We start from the raw sequence: 9,225 nt of genomic DNA on the forward strand, positions 1-9,225 counted from the left end.
ATCAGGCGACCAATTATCCCACCAACAACTCACATTTAATTTACTTCGCCCCTTCCATACAACCAAGCTGAAACATATCGTGAAATATGTAACGTTTTCAAAAGCATTAGCATCCATTATCTGTTACTAATTAATCAGGATGAAACTGATAAATTTGTTTCCCTATAAATCCACAACAAGGCATGCAAAAAAAGAATTTCCACCGAAAAGTCAGAAAAACACATAAGTGCCATTACGAGTTATTATAGCATTATTCAATCGCATGCGGCCCACAGAGATCCTATACGAACCCCAGCCTACCTCTCGAATATTCTAATTAATCAAACGTAAACGAGTTTTTCAAATAAATCAAACAAACACGAGCCAACCGCAGCGGTACAATATACGCCCACATTTCCTCTCAGTCAAAAAAACTCGAAAATAAATCATTTTCGAACACAACAAATCATGAATGGGGCATACAATCGTTCCGACAGGATAAATTTAACTTCCGCCTACTGAGTAAATCGACTGACGGACGGGACACATACGTTTTCTCTGTGTCTAGCTCGACTTTTGTAGCCGTATAGATAGGGCAGCACCACAAAAGCCATCAATAACTAGGTAATGCACAGAATTCTAACGATGTCCCTAAAGTCTCTTTCCAAAGTTCTAGATTCATTAATTTTTCCAGGGTATTGCTTATCGTTATCGAGCTCCACCAGGCTGTCATAACAAGTGGGAATGAAAAGAGAATTTATTTCAGCGAATAGCGAGAAAAAAAATACAGATTAATGGATCGCTATTAAGAAGTAACGTAGCAGTCCTAGCTTACACATTCGCAAGACCAAAAAGCAATTATTACTATAGTACAATAAAAATGTTCATTATGAATATAAGGACTGGTATTTTTAAGGACAATGTACTTACGATATATCATGTAATTGTTGTTAAAATAAACTACACTAGCATTTCATAATAATTTTACGGAATCATACCCTTCGAGCTTTTTTATAACCTATGCAATGAGTACCGTTTCACAATTCTAAAAAACAAATCGTCTTCATAATCAATAAGTACAACACTAAAAGTTGCATTTTAGAGAAGAGGCCTTTTATAAATTTTTAGTCGGACAAAAAATATCGGCTACTAGTATAAAACAATATAGCTAATATACAGTGTTTTTATTAACTACATGGCCACAGAGCATTTCAAACACACGATCACCGTAACTAATATTAAGCTAAATCTATAGATTCACATCAATGTTTCCATTGTATGGCATCGTAAAATTCATAAAAGATACACCAAAGGAGCCGATAAAAAAAAGAAATATCAAAATACGAAACCACCGAATTGGTAAGTCCTCAACACATTAATAGAGTCTAGAGAAATAAAGATAAGTACATTACCACATGAGTGAAGTACCATCACGTATCATACCCAATCTCTTCCACCTACTGAGTCTGCGTATACAAATAACCATGCAGAAAAGGTAGACTTACCTACAAAGAAAAAAAAAACAATCACGGTCACTTTTGTCACAGGTAAATGTACTAAATACCTATGCAAAGAATCAATTTTCTATAATTACTGTTAAAAAGGGCATACTGATACTAGAACACTTTATGAATTGAATTATCGGTGTACTCGCCACATTCCTTTAAAGTCGGCATTGTAACTTTATTTTTGCTGTTCTCTTCGTTATTATTATTATTGTTTTTCGTTCAATTACCCGACCTCGGTCCTGTAATTATACATATAGCATCGCGGTTTCTTTCTATTGAAAATCATGCTTACAGGAAAAACTCTAACAAAAGAAAGAAATATCACCTACTATCGTGAACCTTGTGCAAGCCAAGAGGCAAGTGTTCTTTAGGTGGAATTTTTATTACTGTGAAGTATTACCGATACAGACGTAATGGAAAAAGAAAAACCAAATTTTGTGGCTTAATCTGTTTCATCGGAAGCGAAAAATTTAATCTTTCGGCAATAGTGAAAGCGTGAACTTGATATCGTTTGAACGAAGGACATTCATGGTGTACTGTCAACGAGCAAAGTTACATTAGACGAAATAATTGTCAGAACGAACCCAGTGATAAATTCACGAACTAAAAAGCCTCAAAACAATTATCTAAGTACACGATATATTTTACCAGCATCAAAATTGAAATAAAAACCGCGGAAATAAAAGATATTATTTTTCCAGGAGTAAGCACATTATATTTCGGGGGAGGCCGTAAACAAAGTATACTTGGAATAAGTGAAACATGTTTATCCTCTGGGAAATCACATATGATAGTATGAGAAAATAATGAGTAGCCCCATTTTTACAATGTACAACTAATAAACCAAAATAATGAAATATTTTAGTGTTTAAACATCGACTATATTAAATACCGTCCGTATTTACACGGAGGATCTTAATCCGTAAAATAGGTCCAACAAAAGCCATTTATCCACTCCACTCTCGTACGAATATCAATGCATAATAACAAGGCGGTGTCGCTTTCCTCAGAGGATCACTTAGTTTGAACACTTATTGCACCTTGTACATTGTACCGCAGGCAGGGAGTAGGTTCCAAGACGATAATCTTCCCACTTCATACTCCAAAGAAGAGAAAAATGAATTGAGAAAAATCGTTCCCGTTTCTTCCAGAATTAGCTCCTCACACGCAGTTCGTATATCAATGGAATCACTTGCGGTTCTAGTAGGATTGAGTGGAAACCATTAAATAATATATGATGAACTAAATTCTCTCGGGTTTTCGCGAGTCAGAAAAATTAAGGCAGCTTTAATTAATATTAGGGAATGCTGTATTTAGCTAGGCTGACTAAATTTTCCTGACGCAAACCCAAGAGAAATTCATTCAACAATTTAATTAATTCAAAAACAAATTTTCAACACATTGATCAAACTCTTGTAGCATTCTCAGATAGGTTTATCGTTATTATATAAGCCTGATGAGGCAGTTGTTTTTTTCTTTGTGGATTTTTCGCACAATTTGTGTTTTGCGGGTGACCCATAAAGTTATCCCAGTGGCTAGTATACTTAAATTAGACAGTAATTAAGCTGAGAAAAGGAATTGGTAGCGTTGGTACACAGGCTATATCCAGCACTAGTGAGTAATCTACGAAAATTAAAAACATCTTTTTGGAAAAAATTAGGGTAAACTATATAGATCCCTGCCTTTAGTTTTATGCAATCACATTAGTGTCACGAAAGATACTGTCATTTTGACTTCAAAATTTCATTAAAATCATGTAACAGATTAGATGAGGCAATTATAGGTAAAAACACACGGATTTGTTGGGCGGGCCGGATGAAATTGTGTGTCGGGCCGGATGTGACCCGCGGGATATGGTTTGAAGACCCCTGTACTAAAGTATACGGCTCCTAGCTTTTTTAATTCGATTTCCTAGAGCACTTCTTTTTACCCGAATAATACGTTTAAGCTCCAAACAATCACACATTTTAAAAGTTGTTTCTGGAATAAGGAGGAGCTAAAGAACTTCGGATCAATCGAAGTTCCCGATCCAAATCCGGCTGTCTCCGAGGGAGACGGACATTCGTATGCACTCGACGAACGAACCCAAAACTGCGATGGAGTAAACTGGAAAAGGGAGTGGTGGCGATTAATTTCCCCCAAGGCTGCGCGGAAACTTAATGACCATTTAAGGAGGGACCCCGCCTTCGAGACAACCCCTTCCTACCATTCCAAAAAAAACCAGACAAGGCAGAGGGACAAAAATCAAAAGAAAGAACCTACGCAATCTCTAAACTCATTCTGTCTGCCGAGACGGCGTCGATAAAAATTAAAACGGGTTCCCCAAACAGAATCCCACTCCCACCCAGGCTCCGTCAATTAAAAGAGACGGAAGAGAGGGATATGGGAAAGACGGAGAGAAAAAATGCCACGGTCGCACATTTCTCCGCCCAGAACAATTGTTTCACAACGAGCAGAGGAAGGGCGGTGGAGACAGCAAAGTGTCATGAAATCTAACTCAAAGCCTAAATTGGACTAGGAGACTCATTCGAACCCAATAAAATATTAATAATGCTTTTGCAGAAGTTATACGAGGGTTGCCCAGTAAGTAATGCACCACAATTATTTTCTCGGCCAACATCAATGGTGCGAATTTGAAACGTTATGTAAATATTAACTGAAGTTTCATTAATGCGCATGCAAAGTTTCTGGCTTTTCCAACAGATAGCGTAGCTGCAGGACTCTTTCAAAACGGCATCTGTAGATTATGTACGTAACAAGCAGCGTGCCGTCATTGAATTTCCTAATGCAGAGAAAGAAACTGTGGTAAATATTCACAAACGTTTGTGCTATGAAGCATATGCTGTCATTAGGAGTACAGTTAGTCACTGGGCTCAGAGGACGAGGACTTCAGAAAGTGATTCGACGGTGCTCCAAGATTTGCAGCAGTCGGGGAGACCATCCGTGGCTGTCACACCTGACATGTTGCAGCGAGCTGATTTTGCCATTTGCGGATAAAGACTCGGCAGCTGGCGCTAAATCGGTCAATCAGCAGAGGAAATTGTTGCTTCCAGCGACTTCGGCACCATACCAGCCCAGGAGATGTTTTGATTCAACAGGATAACGCTCGGCCCCACACAACTTTGAGGACTGCTGAACACATGGAAAAATAGGGTTGGGCAGTGTCACCCCATCCACTCTTCAACCCTGACCTGGCTTCGTCAGACTTCCATTTGTTTGGGCCATTAATGGGCCAAATGGGCCATTTGGGCCAAAATTAATTAATTAAATTAAATTAAATTCTCTACAGGATTCGTGGAAGACATTCTAGGGACGACGAGAACTTGATTCACGCAGTGTAGAAATGTCCCCGTGGTCAGATCAAGGATTGATACCAACATGGCATACACGCCCTTGCTTATTGCTGGCTGACGGCCACAGAAAGTGACGGAGATTACGTGAAAAAATAGGGTGTGTAGCTGAAGCATCATTCTTTTTTGTGAGTAATTCTCATTATGTGCAGTAAATAAATAACGAAGAAAAAAACGGTGCATTACTTTCTGGGCAACACTCATACATGAACATGGATATAAATTCATATGAATTGCGAAGAGAAAAAATTTACCCCAGGCCGGAAATCTAACCACGGCCCTTTGGATTTCCGGGCCACTGCGCGGACCACTAAGTTATTCAGGTTCTCTAATTTCCATGGAAATTTTAATAAGGTTCAACGGTGCTAGGTGTTAGGCCCTTATAGTCCATCAAGGATGCCAACGCGAGGGAACATGGGGCTCAAAGAAGGTCACTATCGAAGATTATCCCCATACCAGCCCTCATCGCCGCGCTTGGCAGTAAAAGTGGTTTATTTCAAATCTGCCGCATGAAAGGCGGTGATATTAACATAAATTATCCTCAGGATAAATTCCCCTGGACCGGGAATCGAACCACGGACCTCTGGATTTCCGGGTCACTGCGCAAGCCACAGTGCTATCCACATTCTTGAATTCCCATGGCAATTTTATCGAGGTTAACTAGGTCCTTGCCTAGAAAAAAAGGTCCGTGGTCCGATTTCTTCCCGCGGCAATTGACGTGAATTTCACCGCCGTTCTCGCGGCACGTTTTAAATACACCAAATGGGAATATATGATTACTAATTTCAGGATACGGGGAGAATTAAAAAAGCGAAAAACAAAATGATAATGCACTCATTATTTTACCATATCATGCCACCCTCGCTCATAGATTCAATCCGAAGGTTGGTTTGGAAGAGGGTACATGAGAACGTGCAAATTGCATCATGAGCAAGTGATTTCCACACATTCAGGTAAGAAGATCAGCTCCTTCCCCCGGGCCACCTCTTCCTTCGAGGATTTTTAACTTCGTAGTATCAGGGGGCTCCGAAATGTCCAGCAGGGTAGCGTCAGGAGATAATGAGGGCTCAAGGGGAGCCCTTCGAGGATACAACACATCGGGGCCGGGAACCAAGTCAGAGACTTATACGCCCGATCACCCGGGGAGGAGCAAATTGGAATATATGATGGAAGGATGGAGAGGAAGGATGGAGAGGAAGGAAAAAGGAAAGAGGCGCCGCTGCGATATGAGCCCGACGACGCCTCTGGGGTAGGATAAGTGCGGAAGGGACGGGACGGGGAAAAACAACTTAACGCTATAGAAGCGAAAAGGGCCCAACTAAATAGCGAAAACAGGCAAAGCCATTAATGTGTCAGCGATTTTAGAGGATTATCCTATAAGGAAGAATAATCCATCGATTAAATCGCTAGATAAAAGCGTCAGGAGTAAAATTATTCGAGGGAGAAAGAATGCACTTAAATTGAAAAAGTACCGTGGGTTAACGGCATAAAGAGGCCTGTGAAATTCGTTACGCCGATGAGAAAATACAAGGAAAATACACATACACCGTTGGGATCCTTTTTCATGCAATGCTTTGCACGGACGTATGTCCGTTCTACCAGCTATGGGACGGTCTTTCCATCGGCAACAATTAGGCGCACAAGTTTCAATACAGCGGGCATAGGAAGGTTCACATGAGTGCTTCAGACTAATTACAATAACAATTTATAAATTCGATTATTGTATTTTATGGCGATATATTAGGCACCATGAAAATACATTTATGTTCAATAATAGTACCATTATCATCATTGGGTGCCTATGATAACTGTTGGCTCTGATGCGAAGAAGCCGAAAATTGCCAAACCCATTATCACATGAAAGCCGCAATGCCTCAGCAAAAACTTGCGTCCACACATTCAAGTACGTCTACAGACGTCTGTGCGAGCCAGAGACAACAAAAAACAATTAAAAGCATTGCGCCCAATTACATCGCGCCTGAACCATAAGCGGAGAGAACTGTTCTTAAATACCCGTCACCCACACGACCGTCTTCAAGGACAGGACTAGTCTAGCGCAAAAAATGAATCTTCTTACACGAGAAAAACGAAAAAGAAAAAACATGAGCCAACATGACGGAGAATGGAGATGAAGGCACATTTTTCAGGAAGCAAAAACTAAGCACCATGGGCACAGAATAATGCATGCTGAGAAACACGAAAAATGGGGAAATGCATGGAGGCGTCAAAGATGGATTTTTAAGTACGTAGTGATAATAGCAGTAAACATCATACAGGGTGGAGAAAACATGTGTCACGAACTTTCAACCCTGGATAGATAATGCTAGCAGGAACCAAAATTCCTAATGATTTTTACGTCGAAAACGTACTGTATTGAAACTACAGAAACTTTAAGCCAGGCGATCTGATTGGCAGCGAGTGTAGTGTACCCTGTTGCCGGATAGGTAGGATAAATCGTGATATCCGGCAGCAAACGTTTTCGAACATTTTTAACGAGAAACCGCTGCAACGACTTCAGGTGGCATTTAGGAAGCGATTAATAGTTGAAAGCAATTATTATAGAAATCGTAAATACTTCACATCCATACGTTGATGTTACTTTTTCTTTGGGGAACGCGTTATGAGCAAGAGCGATCGATTCGTGCGCTCTCCACGAGGAGGGTAAGTTTCTTTCAAAGCCCATCATCTCTTGCCAACGTCCATACCACGCTGAATACACCGGTTCTCGTCCGATCACCGAAGTTAAGCAGCGTCGGGCCCGGATAGTACTTGGATGGGTGACCGCCTGGGAACACCGGGTGCTGTTGGCATCATTTTTTATTTTCGGAGTTCTTTTGAATAAAAAAAATCAGCAGTTTCCCTTCCAAATAAACGCTGGGAGATGTACATATTGGAAAGATTTCCACTACGAAAAATCAAATGCCAAATTTTAACTCGTAACTTACTTTTATAAACTCGTTTTGTTATTTGTCACCTTGTCCGGGTAAAATCTTGCAACTCACTTTAACCCACATCCCGATTAGCTTTCACACAAATTTTCAGTATAACGCAGAACCAGATGAAAATGCTATAATCTAACACTTCAATAAGATTTTTAACTATACCTCGATTATTATTCAGATTATAAACTTGTGAGGGAAGATTAGTTCAAACAATGGCCACCAATATTCGATGGCAGTTCTGCAATCATATAACTGCATCATCACATTATGAAACTACGAAATACAGTGAACTACAGTTAATTACATTTTCATTAACGCTAAGTGTAAATTGAGTGTTCTGGTGAATCATGCACCCGACGATTTTCGTTACATATGAAGCAATTTATAGAGAGAGACTATCACGCTTATAGAAAATGTATTGCATTCCTTTAGTTCGCGATAAAAATATTTATTACTATTTTGTATTATTATTATAACATTTAATACACTACAATTTCTGAATTTCTTCGCATGCCATGCAGCTTTATTGTTGTTCGACCGTCAAGATGTTACTTTAAAGTTTCCTTTCATACAAAAACCACACTTAACACCGATAGCGTTGGTATCACACCATTTATTTTCCAATATTTACGACACCATTTCATCGCTCGCTTCTTTTTAAAACGTCCTGCAACTATTCCGCTTTAATTTTTTTTGTTCGAGTGCGTAGCTTCACAGCGGACATGACTGTCACGACGCAATGTCGCTCGTCGTAGAGCAATTTGTATTAAACTAAATATTCACTCGCGTTTTCCATTTCACTTAAACACGCATGCACAATATCAGGCGGTTAATCCATTTCGCCGGCGGGGTTTTCTCCTTCCTTTTCTTATTCTTAGAAACATTATAAAAAAGCATTTGTTTATTTGATAATTATTAACCCCCTTCAATTCAGTTTACTTTCTAAATATCATGCTCCTATCCCCTATTTATTTCTTCCGAGGTTCTTTTAAAATAGAATGACAGGTAATAAAATGATATTTTGTAGTCTTTAATCAACGTAGAACAGAGAAATTAAAAAAGATCATTGTTTCATAATGTTAAGTATCTAATTAATTACATCTAGGACACAACTATCGCTGCTCTTATAAAATCATTTTAATCCTTCAAATACATCATATTTCATTGAATATGAGTTCTTTCTTTACGTTATGGATGTTGTAACATAGTTATACTTTCAAAATATTTACATTGCTCCTCCAAATACGGCTAAAATGATGAAAAAATGAAAAAATAACTAAAATGATGACGAGCTTGACTCATCATTTTAGCGCAAGGGGATAAAATTATTTTTTATCACATAATATTTGCAAGAAGTCCTAAACGGTTAGATAATGAAAACTAATGCGGAAAATCCACGGGTACGAACAGAAGCAAAATGCTCCATGATCGCAAGAGGTTTTGATA

At 39.1% G+C, this 9,225-nt stretch overlaps 1 non-coding gene across 1 annotated transcript; it reads left to right on the forward strand.

Annotated features, from left to right (window-relative positions):
• Window positions 1-7,528: 7,528 nt before the first annotated feature.
• Window positions 7,529-7,647, forward strand: LOC124164602. Its single transcript, XR_006866074.1, has one exon. It is a non-coding gene; the product is annotated as a 5S ribosomal RNA (ribosomal RNA).
• The last annotated feature ends 1,578 nt before the right edge of the window (window positions 7,648-9,225 follow it).

This window comes from Ischnura elegans, chromosome 8 (assembly GCF_921293095.1).
Source record: "Ischnura elegans chromosome 8, ioIscEleg1.1, whole genome shotgun sequence".
Taxonomy (NCBI): Eukaryota; Metazoa; Arthropoda; class Insecta; order Odonata; family Coenagrionidae; genus Ischnura; species Ischnura elegans.